General features: G+C 37.9%; 1 protein-coding gene across 1 annotated transcript in view; it reads left to right on the top strand.

Annotated features, from left to right (window-relative positions):
• Nucleotides 1–12,695: 12,695 nt before the first annotated feature.
• The window catches only part of LOC107185745 (inositol 1,4,5-trisphosphate receptor), a 43,276-nt gene continuing 38,905 nt past the window's right edge, over nucleotides 12,696–17,066 (top strand). The window contains exon 1 of the mRNA XM_015573502.1: nucleotides 12,696–12,727. The gene's annotated coding sequence lies outside the window, so the exon portion shown is untranslated. The remainder of the gene's footprint in view (nucleotides 12,728–17,066) is intronic.

The raw sequence follows: 17,066 nt of genomic DNA, 5'->3' as shown, positions 1-17,066 counted from the left end.
GAGGCGTGTCTAGGTATGACAGCGAATGTGACAAGTCACGACGAAAGAATAATATATATATATATATATAAATGATGATGCGTGAACATGGACGGCAAGAAAAAAGAAAAGCGGTACGAAAAAGAAAAAAACTAAACCTTGGTGCACAATGATCTTTCATTTAGTTGTAAAACGTCGCTTCAAATTGATCTCTCTCTTGTACGTACAAGCGTGTGTAGGCATGGTGTTTTTTGTAGTGCCTTCTCGGGCAGAAAATTGTGCCTTACTGTTAATATGGGTCCCCGTGACGAAAAACTGAAAGGGAAATTCGAGTCTTTGTTTGGTTGAACCACCCTCTAAAAACGGACGAGCATTAACGAAACGGCGTCAACATCGAATTAATCGTCTCAAGACGAATACGAGCCAATAATAGCGTTAGCTTTTTATTTTCGCGTACAGATGTAACATTTAAATAAAAAAGAAAAGAAATCAACGATAAGTTTGTCTAATATAACAATTCGACTATCACGAAGCACGCGAAAAAATATTTGTACTAAGAAACAATTTGTAAACCGGAAACATTGAAATTTCCCGTCTGTATTCTGCAATAGGTTCACTCCTTAGTTTTAACTAATGAATTTAATATTATCGTTCTATTATTATTCATATATAGGCGCGCCTATCGCACTGTTTTTCTTTTTTTTTTGTACGCCACTTGTTTCCGTATTATACTTCCACGAAAATTTCGCGCTCGACCTTTATCTCTCTCTTTTTTCCTCACTTTTCTTCTACACGAAACTTCGTCATTTCGATGGAATTGTCGTCCGAACAATGGCTTTTATTTATTTGAACACTTTTATCGCGATCTAGATGACGACTGTCGATCACGTCTTAAATATGCGATAGCCGCGCCCGTAATTTTAATCGTTACGTTATTTCCTTTCTTTTTTTATTTAAGGAAGGCTAAATGCATATTCCCGTAGATCGTAAATGTCGTCCGGGTGTTGTTTACATTGTTTACGAATTATTTAAGACGTACTTTCGTGGATTCTTTTTTGGTATAAATTCGCAGCGGCTCCGTCCGTTGGTGAAGTGTATAGCAATGTATTATTGTTTAGAGAAATGATTATTAAAATGGAGTGAAACCAACAACGGCGTTTCTGTGGCTTATTCGGCGCCTATATACACGCCTCACGACGCCTTTCTCGGGCTGCTGTAACCGTATGTGTTAGGTCATCCCATAAGTAATGCGGTGTTTTCGGTGAAAAAATGTTATAGATTGTCCTAATACAGTGATTCCTCGATGAATGCGACACGAACGACAGGGAGTTCCCAACACTGGTGGGGTCCCCCTCTTGAACTAATCAAAACAATAAACAGAAGCTTAAGTAGCTCGGCTTCGTGCAAAAAAAATGTCTGCTGTCAAGAATGCTTCGAAGCAGATTCGAGTTCGTCGCACTTATCGAGACACTACTGTAGATTGTTTAGCAATACTTTCTACCGTTCGAAATTTTGGTATCCTACGAGAAATGGCTTTAGTGATCTTCTTGTACTTTCTTTTTTTCTTGAACCCCTAAGTATATATGTATAGTGATAGTTTTTATAGTTCATGTCTATAAAAATTGTTTAAACTACTATAATAGATTGAAAAATTGTAATTAAATGTATTAGTGCATACTTTACCAGGTTCTGTTAAAATACTTTCAAGGATATTTAAAATCTGTGTTACTTGACCAATATCCGTCGTCATTTTCTTATAGCGAAAAGAGTGACACCGTTTTTATCAAACACAAAAACCGGGAAAAAATATGTTCAACCCTTGTTATCTTATTAAAAAATAATGAACTATTCATCGATACACCTAATAAAGTAGGTAAACTTGTGAGAAAATGAATTAATCCGTGCAAACAATATGGAACATTTGAAATATCTTAATTACTTTTTTCCAATGATTTTTAAACTGTATAATTGTATGTTTAATGAATCAAGATCTCAAGTTTTTAAACGGTAGCGTATTTTCTTTTACTCTCTACAATTCTTCATCTGTATGGTAGGTTTTACTGACCACTTTTTGGTAAAACCACGTATGCACAAGTTCTTCAATTGCAATCTCAACTTTCCCCCCACTTAATCTAATTTCCCCCTATCCGTGTAATTCTGTGAACTTCGGGAAAAGTGAAAATCCAAAATAACGATATTAGAGAATCGTACTCTCGTAGTTCCTACGACTCTTTTTCGGCGAGTTTTCGCGTTACACGAATCTCTTCGCTGTCTAATCAAAGCTGGCTGTTATTACTTTAATGTCGATTTTAAGCGGTCTAACTTTTCATAACGATACTGTTCAACGATCGTCGGATCGGTAGATATTTATAATAAATAATCACGTACGTCTTACCAGACTCTGTTCTCAAACGAAATCGCACTTTTTATGGGATGACTTAATAACATTTACTCTGTCACTCTTTCTTAATATTGTCCCGCCGTTGCGAAATGATTCTTCGCGAGGTGTATCTTTCGAAAAAAAAAAAAAACACGAACCTTACTACACATATCCGGATATCCATATAGTGCAACAAATAAGAAACGGCTCGCGTCGACGTTGATTTTTCAGTTCGATACGATGCAGAAAAAAGAAACAAGAAGAGCGATTCGTTTAGAAAGCTTATTTGTAATTCTTAGCAATAATTCTTAGCAGTTTCTCTTAAGGTATTATCTGTGCTCCGTATCTATCCCGCGAAACATTCTCTTTACTTCGACGTTAAGTTCGGTGTAGTAGCTTTAATTAGACGCCATTAGCACTCCCCGGGGCATACTCATTTCTTTAGAGCCGAATGGAAACGAAAAAGAGGCAACTAGGTAAAAACGACGAAGAAAGGAACAATAGAATTTTGCGTTTCTCCTTCCCCGTAGATTACAGTGATCGAGGTAAAGTCGTATTCACAGATCTCACGTTATTTTACTTTTATATACATGTAACATAGGTTTATCGATTAATTATTATATGTTATTATTGATCGTATCCGCACAACTCTTTATCTATGTATAATGGTTTTTGCTAATCGATTGTTTAACCAACCGAAAGAAAAGGATAGTTTTAATAATCATTTTTTATTTTTTTGCAAATTGTTGTTGTGTCTCTCCTTGTGTTTCTCACTTGTACCATACGTTCTTTTTCAGTTACGGTAGGAATCGTGACACAGCCTCGCAACGATTTAATAAGAATCACGAAAGTTTACCGATTGAACACCCAAGAACGTTTATTGTACTCAGTCGTTGCATAGAAGTTCAAGATATCTTAAGAGTTCCACTTAAGTACTAATTACGATTTATTCCGCTATGTTTGACGAACAATAGGCGTTGATTATATCATATGGGTGTATATTAATTTTCTCCTTTTCTTCGTGGCGTGACATCTCACCGAAAGATTCTAAACTTAATAATAATACAAATGAGTCATAATCTACTGCGAATCGTAACATTCACGACGCTTCGGAATTGTCAGAATTCTTACAATGTTACCGAATTCGCCGATTTCGAATGTAACCAGAATTATTATCAATTTAAATATTCTATCTTTCTTCGTGAGTTGACATTTTCTGAAGTTTAATCACAAACGAAATTCTAATTCAAAGGAGTCGTTATGTCTGATCAATGTGTATAACGTACAAAGCGTTCCAAAATTGTTAACGTTTTCATTAACGAGACAATCAGATCGGCGGTTGTTTAAGCGCGGGATTTTGTACTATATAACTCGAATCGTACGAACGAAAAGAGATGTAACGTAAGTATACGATCATGTGGGACAACTCCAAAAGCAATCGAGTGACGAGCGATGCCATTCGTGGCCGAAAAAAACGAGCGTTATTTTCGTAATTTTACGATCGGTATGGAACGGATCACGTTTTCACTCCCCGTTCCACGACGATTCGCCCAGGCTCCGTTCGTGAAAAAACTTTCTCGGGTATACCATGAGTTCTCGATTAAGGCTCACAGTGTTTACGACATATCGTCGTGTGGCCGCGCGATCCCGCTGTTCGATACATATAGTCGCGTGAACATTCCGCCATTTTGTTGAAGCAAGAATAGTTATGTGTTTAGAATTATTCTAGCGTGTCTGGAACGTTTTAAAGAAATCGGGTAAACAACTTCGGACCACTGGTAACATTTCGATACCAACGTTTGCAAATAATTATAGAAAATGGAATTAAATTCCGAATTGGGTGCGCAGCGCCGAGAAATAACTATTCTTTTTTCGAACATACGTTACCTTCGCTTTCGATTAGTTTCAAGCGACACACAAGCAATCGATCTTTCTTTTCTATTTTTTCTTTTTTTTTTTCGAGCGATTTATCTCCCACCTTCAGAGATCTTTCATCGAGACAAGGAAATAGCAATATTTTTGCTACTCGTTCATAATACTATATCATCGATGTTATCTAATGTGTTAATGACGATGCCAACGTATGCATTCGCAATAATAGTTGATCAAAGCTACACAAATCTTATCGTTAATTGTCCGATTGGGAACGATCGAGGCTAGTTCTACGTAAAATATCCGACAACGATGATGCTGTTACGTTAACGGAGAATATATTTGATTTGATTCTTCCATTTTTCTGTACATCGTGTGATTGACGTGATTCGAGTTTTTCAATGTACAATGTGTATTTTGTAAGGCTCGATAACAATATGTTTTCCGTGTTAGAAGCAAAGACAACCTTGTACGAATTTCCGATGGCTGGCAAGATTGTTGTACCTAAAATATCAAATAATTATTTAATGTCCTTTGCATGAAATCGACGTCAACTACCGTAATTAAACGATTACAAAATCATGTAAAATTCTTCAACGTTAACGTGAAGGTCTTAATCTCTGTCAGAAATGAGCACAATTTTGTTCGAATATTACCTAGAGAAAGTAAAGAATGTCTAATTAATTCTAACAGTGAGTTACTTTTTTATTTTATAATTGCAATTCTTATGTGTAATTATCGAAACAGGCAGCTATCATCTTTTATTGCTTATTCGAAACTCTTATCGACTTATTTAGTCGATGAATTGTGCTCATCTCGGATATTTCGTAATGTCAAAAAGACTATCACGCCTTGAAGAAAATTGTTCGATGTTATCAAGTCTATTATCATGTTCATGTAAACGGGTTAAGTTTGATATACAAACGGGTCAAATAATATATTCTCCAGTGTACGCCTGAAACATTGAAGTACGCTATAATATTTTGAGATTTATAAACGTAGTCGATACGTGTGCCCTGAAATGAAGGGGATGCGGTAGCGGAAGTCGAGGTACAACATCCTACTCAAATTCTTTGTGAGCCGATCGTAAATAATACTACTATGTAAATATTAACCCTTTCACTGCGAAGGGCTCGGACGCAGGTACTTAGCAATGGTAGTGAATTGTACCGATAGAAGAAGTATAGTGAATTTGCAACCTTTTTTCGACGTCGTACAATTCGATCAAAGTCAATTGCACTTGAGAAAGATTACAAAATAGACTGTATTTCTACGTCCAATAAAGTATTTTACTATTGAGCAATTCATTTGATTCGTCTGGTAAATCGATGAATTAATAATAGTTCGATCAGAGCATATGTTATTAGAAATGTAATTGTCCTGTGATTAATAATTGATCCATGAATCATGTTTAATAATTCTGCTCGCTGAAATCGTTTCTATTATTAAGTCATGATTGTTGATTAATAAGCATTCGTAGTTGCTAATTGTCGTCACTTTAATCGTATTGTTATTCATTACTGTCCTAAACAGCGGTCTACATCCACGAAGTTTAGGTGGACTCACTGTACCTCTTCTATTTACTATACGACTATTATACACTTCTAGCAGTAGCCCGTGCTGTGTACTGTGTGTATGTGTACTTCAACATGAAGTTCATAAACCGCTTGATTATCTTGTCAATACAAATAGCCTTATTTGTTCAATAGATAATTACTATAAATACAGAATCGCACCTATAGGCATGCCAAGCAGCGAAAGGGTTAAGCACACATGTGATGAACGATCTAGAGAAAGAAGATAATGCACAATAACAGATTTCCAAAAAAAAAAAAAAAAAAAAAGAGAAAAGTGTAAAAACATGAAGAACGATATTTTCGTTTAGACGTTTTTTAAATCAGCGAAATTTTCCATCGTGCGGTGAAACGAGACGCTTGAATTAATTATTCATATACGTCGTAAAAATTTCGATCCACGTTCGGTAAACGAGATCCTCAACGTACTCTTGCGAGCAACCTCGGCTTCCACTAGGAGAAAAAGTGGCGTAAGAGTAAGGGCCTCCTACCATTTGGTATCGGGAACTATTGAAATGTATGCCAAATTAACATTCGGTTTAACATTTATTTCAGTACTTGAAATAAATTTATCAAGTGGTAGAACACTTTTATTCTACGCCGCTTTCTACCCTAGTGGAAGCCGAGTTTGCTCGTAGGTGTACATAGGTGCGCATCAAAGTAGAAGTCTTTCCGATACATAGCGTGTAAAACGGTAGGTAGACTAACGTTAAGACGTTGAAAACATCCGAAACCACGATTGTCCCCAACTCTGCAGTAAGTCAGCCTATAAACTCACTTGTAATTCGGGATATATCCCAATCCTCCCCCAAACAAAAGGGTAAAAATTCCGTACGAAATGTGTTCAGTTCGAATTTTCCAACCAGAGTTCACGAACGACCGATCGATCACGATGTAAGCCTATTCGGTGTTCAAAAATCGATCGATGGGATCGAAACAGATCGCGCGTAGTATACTGCAGGGTTTACGAGGAATCGAGCCGATCGTGATAATTGTGAAAGTTGAGCTTTACCGGAGGAACGAGCGACAATGAAGGGAGGTATAATTACGCGAGCGACGAAAACAAAGCGCACGGAGCAATTGTTCACAGAGTTTCGAGCGACGACGAGAGGCGGTGATTAGTAGTTAAAACGATGTTTTTGAGGACCGCGGCAGTGTCGTGTGATCGAATTATTGGTGTCCGTAGAGGTATATATATTTTCTTACTGTGTAACGGTAAATTAGCTCCGCTGCTTTGACACGTTAAGGCCTTAGTACATTAAAATCAGTTGACGTTGCGTCGTGGTGCCGAACGAGGACGTATTCGTTGGCGGCTCGTGCACGACAACGAATCGCGGGCGAATACAGAACAAAATAACAAGTGATGACGAAATCTATGATTTACTATTGAACCGAATCCGAACGGAACGACTCCCGATAATCGACGTACGTTCCTCGTTCAGGCTCCAACCGAAAAACTGATTTATGGGAACTAGAGCCTTAAGCTAGTTGTAAACTTTCCTTAGGTACCTATTGGTTTTGTTTTTTAACGTTACGAATTGTCTGTCGTACGTCCGAGTGCTCGCGTCTATTTGGAAAACGAACCAATTGAATTATTGAAATTCCGAACGATCTATCTCGGTGAATCTCGGATCGAAACGTTTCAGACAGATGAATGTATCTTCGCGTTTGAGTTGAATTTTGGAAAATCAGACGGGAATAATGCGGCGGGTAGGTACTCCGAGGACGCGTCGACGCGGTGTGCGTCCGTTAAATATGTTTCCATGGAATTTGTTGAGGATCACAAAATGTCTTTTTAGCTAGTATAGTGACGGTTAATTAAGAACTCGCTGATTCCACGTTCTCATGGCTCATGGCGACACAATAAGGAATAACAATGAACACTACACTATTATAAATATTTATTATAAATAAGATATAACAAATATAAAGGATAAATATATTATATTGAATTAATAATGATTGAACGAGATGAAATTTTTTGGTACAATAAAACGAAAAGATCAATGTCGTTGGAATCATTTCGACCCCGAGATCTCGCATCCCGGAATTTCCTTCTCGCCCGGTCAATTGAAGGGGTACTGCTGTGCGAACGTTGAAAGTTTTTGGAATTGTAAAAAAAAAATATATTGAATGTATGTAATATACAAAGTTATACAGATCCTTTCGAGTAGAAAATGCTATTTTTCTTTAGCATTTTGCACTACATTACCTTCATATTTAGACTGAGGGTAGATACAACAAACATGTGTTTCATCTCTTCAGAATTTTAGTAATATATAAAACAATACTTTGCAGAATGCAATTTTAGTCAGTGTATTTAAATAGTGCGGTTCAAACTGTTGAAAAAAAATATATATAGCTGTATATACAATTGAATTAATAACTGATCGTCAGTAAGATATTATAGTAATGCATAAATATGATAAAATAAAGACATAAAGTAATACATTACATGCAATAATATTTGGTCGCATTATACAAGGTACATATTGTAGTATTTTACTTTCATATATTATTACGTACGAAAATTACTCATAACTCCCTTCCGTAATAGAGCAATCGATTCTCTTCCCGTTTCAGTCGCTACGTTAATTCAAATTTACCGCCGAAAGTGTTCCATCTATCGTATCAACTAAGCACGACACACATTTACCTAGGAATCCCTACAATACCGACAAACCCATCCAACGCGCACTAAAAAACATTCAAAACAAATTTAATATCGTGATTTCCATATAATTTCGAATGTCTATTATTTAAAAATCATTACTTTGACAATCCCAAACGTTCATTATAATTATCCCACGAAACTTAAGTTATATTCCATTTATCGCTTTATGTACTTTCTCAAAAATAATAATTTGTATGCATTTCTGTGTATTTAATAATTATATTGTATAAAGTAACGATGACAATTACGCGATAGCGATAGAAGCGGAAACTCGTCAATAGATACGGAAAGATGCGATCCGATTGATCACTGGACGATGCCTCAGCCATACGCGAGGCAGAGTGGGCTCGGAGCGGTGTCCGTGTCCAGTGCCTCCAGTCGTACCAGAACCACCGACCGGTGCGGAAGTTCTTCCTCGTGTGTTGTTCTCCCGCAGTCGTGTCTACGTACGCGCGTATCGGTGATACTCTGGCAACCGTGCGGGTTCGGCTCTCTCTCTCTCGTCACCGCCGAAATTCCAGGGTCCAGTGCATTTTTAGCCGATCCGTACCGCGGGATCGAACTGTGAAAGACGCCGGGGACGGAAGATTTCTGTGCCGCTTTGAGGATCGCGGTTATAAGTATACGTGACACGTACTACGTCAGGAGCGAACGACACTGATCGACGAGCAAACACATTCGTCGCCTTCTTCCCGTGATCCGTGTGCATCGGCCGGGCAAACATCATCGACGTGCCCGAATAATATTCCGGCGTCCTGATTCGGCTCGTTCTTGAACCGGTGCGATACCCGCCTCGGGAGGCGATTTTGATCGGCGACAGCGAGCTGCACTGAAAACTGTTGGATCGGCACGAACGGCGAGGAAGTGAGTAAACACGTTTCACGGTTGTTTTTCTTTTTCCTCGATGAACGCTGATAGTGCAAAGTACAAGTTCCCTCTCGTTTTTCCCCCCTCGCGATCGTCTTCCATACACCGTGCGTGTACGTGCGACAGTGGGTGCTTAGCTAAGCTTTTTGTATACTCTTTCCTGTCTTTTTTCCTTTTCTCGTGGCACGGTCGTTCACTTCTGGATAAACGGTCGATCGTTTTCGCGGCATCCCGATAGGTTAGATTTCGTGTACGACGCACCGATTCGAACGCGGATGGAAATTACAACTCTCGAGCGACGTCAAACGCATCCGTTGAAACGGCCAGTCAGCTGACGGGTAACGAAAGCGTGGAAAGGTCTTATTAGGGAAGAATCGAATCGCGGATTTTGTATAATACTTCCATGAAACAGGAAAAAGAAATGCTTGTCCCGAGCTGGGTAAATGATTTAATAAACCTATCTGTTATGTGTATATTATATTGACGATCGGTAATGGGGGTTATTTGATGTTGCACGCAGGTGAAAAAATCGCGGAGAAATAACCAAAACCCATTTCTTGTTACAACTTTGATCCACTTGTGTTTTGAAAATGACAGCAGTTAATGGTAAACGCACGATTAAGAATAAGTGAAGGTGGTCAGCTAACGTTACTGTACTAGGGAATAAAAATAGCGAATACATTTTTTATGAGTGTTAGATAAGAAGCGCTCAAGGCGGAAGTGAACTCGAAATTCGATTTAATTGCTTCATTCATACACGATGCTTTATTTAGAAGCGTCAATGTTCCATTTTGTGTATAACTTTATGGAAATGCATTTATTTAGCACGATCCTTGTTTCGCGAGATTTTCAAATTATATGTCATAAACAATGTTAGAAATTTTGCTAATTACTAGACTGCGAATTTTATGCAATTACAGCCAATAGGGCTTTGTGTAATACAATAGAGAAAAAACTTTCGTCAAATGTAAACTGTTTTCTACTTTATTCTGAACCCAATAAGATATTTAAGAAAAGAACGAAATTTCTATGTTTACTGTTATCTTAAAAAATTATTTTAGAAAATGTTTTGCATAAAAATCCGTACTCTACTAATTACAATAGTTTAGGTTGATCACGCTGTACCAGTAACTAACATTTATACATGAAATACGACTTATTTAGGTTCTGTTTATAATAGTAATTTGTTAGAAACATACATGCTCGTGTTTCAGCAATTTATTTAATTTAAAATTTACTGACCACCTGGGAGAATTGTTTTTACACAGCAATCGGATTTATAATACAGAATTTGAATGTCAAAACCCAATTGTTGCAACTAAACAAAGCACGAAGAATTGTGTCTAACGAATTGTGAAATCGATCGAAAGAAAGAGGCACGTTATTACTCCGTGCGAATGATTCGATTAATGGAATGATTAAGATTTACGCGACGGGTCGGCGTAAAAGGATTTCTTCGAGTCCAATATCAAACGGCACGTTTTATTTATCCTCCCTCCAGCGCTCTTTACCCGCGATTACCATACGAGCGACTACAAACCGGGAAAACGATGGAAATAGAGCTTGCAAAATAAATATCACGCTTATGCATGTGAAATATTGTTTTTACCCCCACCCCACAAGCAAACTTCGTGGCTATATTGGATCGTTTGTCAAATTTTGTATATTAGATTATTGAAAAAATTATGATAAAACTTCGATAAAAGTCTGGTCTATTCGTTGTCTGGGAGAATTAATATTCCTACTTATTGAGATTTCCTATCCGTCATTCTTATTACGTGACACCTCGCGCTCACCTGTAAGAAAAGTGATTTTCATCTATTCGCTAATCAACATTGTTTTTCCGTTAATTCTAAACGTACTCCTCTCGTTTATTTGGGTTATGTTCCAACTGTGGTTATCGTCTCTGATTGCGAAAAGAATATTATTTTTCGAATATTTTAATTTCGTTGCAATAAACTGCAACGGCCCAGTCATATATACGACACGTCACTCCGTGTATGAATATTTAATGCGTAACCGCAGATTGCTCAGTACTTACGGTAATATCATCGCTTGGAGACGGAAAGAGAAACGTTACTGGGGATGTCCTTGATACACCGGAAGACCAGGAAAATTTCGAAGAATATTCTGGCATGTCGAGGACAAAAGATTCAGGTGGTTACATGATTTCCGGAAGAAAAAGAAAATCTTTAATCGAGTGATATGCGAGTAGACGCATGCTTTACCTGGATGCTTTATATTTTATCTTATAATACTGGAAGTGTCAGGGTGGTCAGGCACTTTTGATAACGGTCAATTAAGAATCGGTATTTTTATAATTTCGGTTTAGAGGATCCTCCAGGAGATTTTAGAGTAATCGGGTAAAGGATATATATTTTGATACTTTGAAGGACACTTGTGAAAGTGGTGATTATTCGAGCAATGGTACCTAATGTACCATTGAAATACATGTTTAAGAAATGTAAATTGTAGATACTTGTCGATGAAAATTATTCGAGTATTAATTTGTAAAGAACAATCCCTTGTCCATGTTTCAACTACTATAGGCAATATTCTAGATACCTAGATACCAAAGTACCCTATCAGTTACACCATACACTGACCTAACCAGAATTATCAAGAGTACGCGGTAGCCGATCGTAATGTCCAAGATAACCGAATATTTCGATCGTTTAAGAACCGATGCTCGTACATACTTTCGGTTGCACAAACCGATCAAACACGACGTACGTGTGTGTGTGTCACTTCCGTTATCACGCGGCGAGATTCGAACATCAAAGAGAACGCGTTACACGCGACAGCTTTGTATTTTAAGGGGGGGGGGGGCCGAGTATTGTCCGTAATTATCGGCTCGTCCTTAGTCGGTTGACATAAACGATGATAATAGTTTACGTGCAGCGTTCGCGATATTTTCATTACGCTTATCGTACTGAGGGTGGCAGGGGGGAGGAACGTAAGTTTTCTCGTAACACGACTGCATTTACATTCCACGTTCCGTGCACACCTATTCCTTCTTCTTCTTCTTTTTTTCTCCCCCCTTCTGTTACCTCTTGTACCCTCGCGGGCGAATTTTTTTCAATGAATCGTTCGGGAGGAGGCGACACGAACTCCCGAGCCGGCTCGTTATGTCGGGGACCGCGAGTTGGCTATTATTAGTTTTTATTTCGTTGCAAATTGCATCGCCGTTTTGTAGGAATCGCGGGCGGTGTGTTGGTTCGAGCATCGCACGGCGGAAAGGTTAATGACACGCCCCAGCGCGGACGGAACGGTGAATCGCTTCCGTCTTTTCGTCAGGCTCGGCTCGCGATACTTACCTGTCAGTTCGATGCCAGGTGACGGAATCATGTTTCGTACAGGCACTGGAAACGATGTAACGAGGTCGTGTATCAAAATCTTTTTATTTTTAACCCTTTCGATACTTATGTCGAGTGTACTCGTTATGGAAAGATGTCATTTTTTGTTTAACGATGAGTTATTGAAGAAACGTATTGGTAACATTGAAGTCGATTTTTGCTGTATTAACAAAAATGTTTTTTAACTGTAAATACATAAATCGATTAGAAATGTGTTAAATGGATATTAAGATTTAATTAATATGTAAATATTGTACGATAAATAGTAATCTTTTGTTGTTACCAATTTGCATAACCAAGGTCTTACTGTAGAATGGAATCCCGATTCTTGACACTAATTATGTCATCGTGACACCAATCCAGTAACCAAACGTGCCCTTAATCGAATCTCGATAATTGAACATTCGCGTAAACCAACGTTCGTATAATTGGTATTCCGTCGTGGCAGAATTCTTCCTCGAAACTGTTCAAGGGTTACTGTACTTCATTGTGTCTCGATGTTGCTTGAGATATGCCTGATCCCATCGCTAATATTGTGTAATATGGGGACAGCTGGGCGTAAATATACACGACACAACAGAGGCGAGCCGCTATTTCGATCTACGTTTGATCCACTGAACGAAAAAAGAGTGGGCGGTGTGTCTGTTCGATTCGGATCCATTCGTGCTTGAATTTTTCATCAAAGAAATTGAACTCTCTTTTTTCCTCCCCGTCCCATCTCGCCACCCCGTCTCTTTCGCTGATGTTATTCCGCGAGGTGATCTGCACGTCGGCATTCAGGGGATTGGAAACGTTGGTTTCTGTCTCGTTTTGCGCGCAGGTCTTACGAGCTGGCGAAATTTCACGTGCTTGGTTGCGAATATTCCACGCTCGTGGGCTCCAAACGTGACGTTCTTTGGCTTGGATAAATCTACTGGGTGACCCGGAAGGAATAACATTTGAATGAATAAAATAACAGAATCCTACCTGTAGGTTACTAAAAGCACTATTTTTTAAATTCTTGTTGAATAACCAATATTGCGGTGAAGTGGTAGCTAAGTTTCTATGTACTGGGTGTGTCATTTTAGTCTAGGATAAAATACGGTGAAGTTAAATAAGTATGTTCCAAATTGTAGAAAATTGTGTGGTTAAGGAAGAAGGAAATGGTAAATGGAGATGCAGAGAACAGTTCAAGATTATTGTTTTAAATAGAATATCACAATTGGGACTTTATATAGTGATAGTGGCTTTCGAGATAAGCCTGATGATTTATCGCACAAGGTCATTCAAGGTCAGGATATAGTAGAATAATCTGACATCATTGTTTGCAACGCTTTTTCTGATATTTCTATTATGGTACTTTGTAAACAGTACTAAATTTTTTAGTATGTGCATTCTAAATATGTTTCTGCAACTAGTATTGTTATTTATATGTTATACACAGCAGTACTTATGCACTTTTCGCAGATAGAATATTCAATTCTGTTTTTACATGAATTTTTTACACGCATTTTTCGGAAGAATGCGTGTGAAAAAAAATGCATGTAAAAACAGAATTGGGTGTACGCTGGTTTTATGATGGAATATTTGTTCCACGCAGTAAGCAAATAAATGTGTGATTACTGTAGCTGGCTATCCAACGTCTCGTATTATAATATGATTATGTACGGAAGAGACCGCCATAGTAGCATTCCACGCTAAACAATCACTTCGTGAGAAGCCACTGTAGTGGCGCATAGTAGATAGAGGATTAAGGCGTCAATTGTTATTAGCCTACCTTAGATATATGTATAACTTGAAGGTTAAGAACACTCTTGCTTCTGATTTTTCTGATAATTTGTTTAACAAATTAACCTAGCCTCATAGGGTGTAAGACGTTTTCTGTAAACGATTGTTTGTTTCATCCCCGATCAACAAGATCCACATTTCTCTAATTCCTTTGTAATTTGATAATAGTACCATAATAAGAGTGTAACTAAAACTGTTACACGAACACCAACGGTAACAAAATCACTAATAATATTGTTACCTGATAAGATCATCCATTGATCTTGCACATTATTGCGACTGTTTCCAACTTTTTTCATTCTCAAATCTCTTGCATTTCCACAGGCGTATGAATATTTCAATCTCAATCTTCCAATATTTTCAGTCTCGTGTGGTTCAATTCCGCGACTGGCAAATGCATCGATCATTTGGAGATTAACCCTTTCATTTTCGTTGGCGCCTGTAGGCGTTATGAAAAATTTGCAAGAGATGAATGTTCCAAGTTATTACCATTTGTGCAATAACTGTACCGATGTTGTACGTATATACAATATCTTTGCGATATGTTAGTTAATTCATTAACAACCGATGAATCGGTGGAAAATCGGTATCTAGCAGTTCCATAGCTAACTTATTATCTAGCAAAAAAAAAAAAAAAAAAGAAAGTCGTATGGCAGAATAAAAGACGTTCGTTCTACTTAAAAAATAACATTAAGTGGACGCTCAGCCTTTTTTCTTTGTATTCTCCAAATGTTTCTGTCTGTACTACATATTCGATAAGTGTTCTTATACAGTAATATCTCGATGAGTGCGACAAACTCGGGTCTGTTTCGGAGCATTCGTGACAAGGCGGAAAGGTTTTCAGCACTTTATAAATATGTTTTTTGAACCAAGCTGAGCCTCTGCTTAGCTTCTGCTTACTCCCTTTTTAGTGGTGCCAAAAAGGAACCCCTCCCAGTGGTGGGAATAACACTGTTGTCTGTGTTGCATTCATCGAGGAATTACTGTACTTATGAGTGGCGTTCTCGCCTGGGGAAAGCCTTGGAAAAACGACACTCTGGGAGGAGGCTGGTAACACGAGTTGTGCAGACGACACGAGAACCGGAAGGTATTATACGAATCCCCGTGGTTGTGCAATTTATGAAAATTATACGGTCCGTTCCGTGAAACGGAATACAGCCTTTTATCGTTGTGCAGTTAAATTGAAGCGCGTGCCGCCTCGTTGGGCTGCTCGAGAAGGCTCAAGGTGTACACCGGTGTTCAGATTCTACTGTTATCAAGGTACCGATTACCGAAACCGGTGACTGGGTAATTTGTGACTTGGAATAAAATCTGGTGCATACATACACTACCATTTATTAAGTACATATTTGGCCAAACACCGAAAAAAGGTTTATACTTGTCTTCAATTGTACGTTTCAGTTTGAGAATATACATTAAATGATCGTAAGTAGTCTGCGGATTTTATGCCTTTTTTGAGGAACCCTGGTATTTAAAATTAAGTGTAATAGGAAATTTAATGAAGATTATTAAGGTTTTTATTTTATTCGGAATCTGTTGAAAACCGCTAACGAAGTGAATAAATTTTTATTTTGACTCCGGTTTATTTATGATTTTATAAGCAGTCTTTACAAAATTGTTTTTGCATAAACATTCGCGGTCTAATCGTAAGTTTTACTTGATTTATGGCCCTTATTGCGAAGAGAATGATTTCATTTGAAGAATTCGAAACATATTGTTGGTAAAGTGAATTTAATATTGACGGGCAAATATTTATGAGCGGTAGTGTATAAGACGATATTCACTGGATAAAAAGAGTTTTGTTGTTGTGTTCATCGGAGGGTTGTTAGTGACCCGGCCATAGGCATGCGAGGGTTAATAGCGGATGGGTCGTCGAAGTATCGTCGACGGTCGATAGGTCGTTAGCGGTAATTTAATTCGTTGTAGTGTTTCAGTTTGCAAATGAAACGTTGATACGTATGCAATTTGTATGGTTGTCAGTTCAGGTCTTACTTAATCCTCGTTGAACAGTGCATGAATTTGTATGGGTCCACGAAGGGTATTGTAGAAGTTTCTCCTTCCATGTTCGGTACTTCTCGCGAGTGAGAGTTATTCTATTGACAGAATTATCGGGCGAGTGTAATAGGTCTGTCGGTTAATTGGAATTGCGTTTGCATATTTGTGACAAGATATTTTTTACTTGAAAAGCTTACAGATATTACAATAATATTTATTCTTAGACTGTATTAAAAAAGATTAATTCTCTTTGTACCTACTACGTTTAAATTGGATTTACGTGTTCCTGATGAATAGAAATATTAAATATAATACGAATGTGGTATCCGTCAGGTTCCACAGAAAATAAACGACTTTGTCAAACCGTTAAGTAGAATACATTTTAGACAATATTGTATGCTACAAATCCACAAGACCCGTGTTTTATGCTATACAATGTAAAAAAAAAATAATAGTATAGCTACATTATTAACATTAGCCGAGTGACTCACTGATGCGAAATAAATTAATTATAGTGCACTCTGGTGAAAATTTTTATACTACTTATCATGTACGAGGTCCAATACTGTTGAAGACAAGACAGTCGGACCACGATACAGAGT

The sequence above is a fragment of the Dufourea novaeangliae genome, unplaced genomic scaffold, assembly GCF_001272555.1.
Source record: "Dufourea novaeangliae isolate 0120121106 unplaced genomic scaffold, ASM127255v1 scaffold56, whole genome shotgun sequence".
Lineage (NCBI taxonomy): Eukaryota > Metazoa > Arthropoda > Insecta > Hymenoptera > Halictidae > Dufourea > Dufourea novaeangliae.
This window is presented reverse-complemented; position numbering and strand designations above follow the sequence as displayed.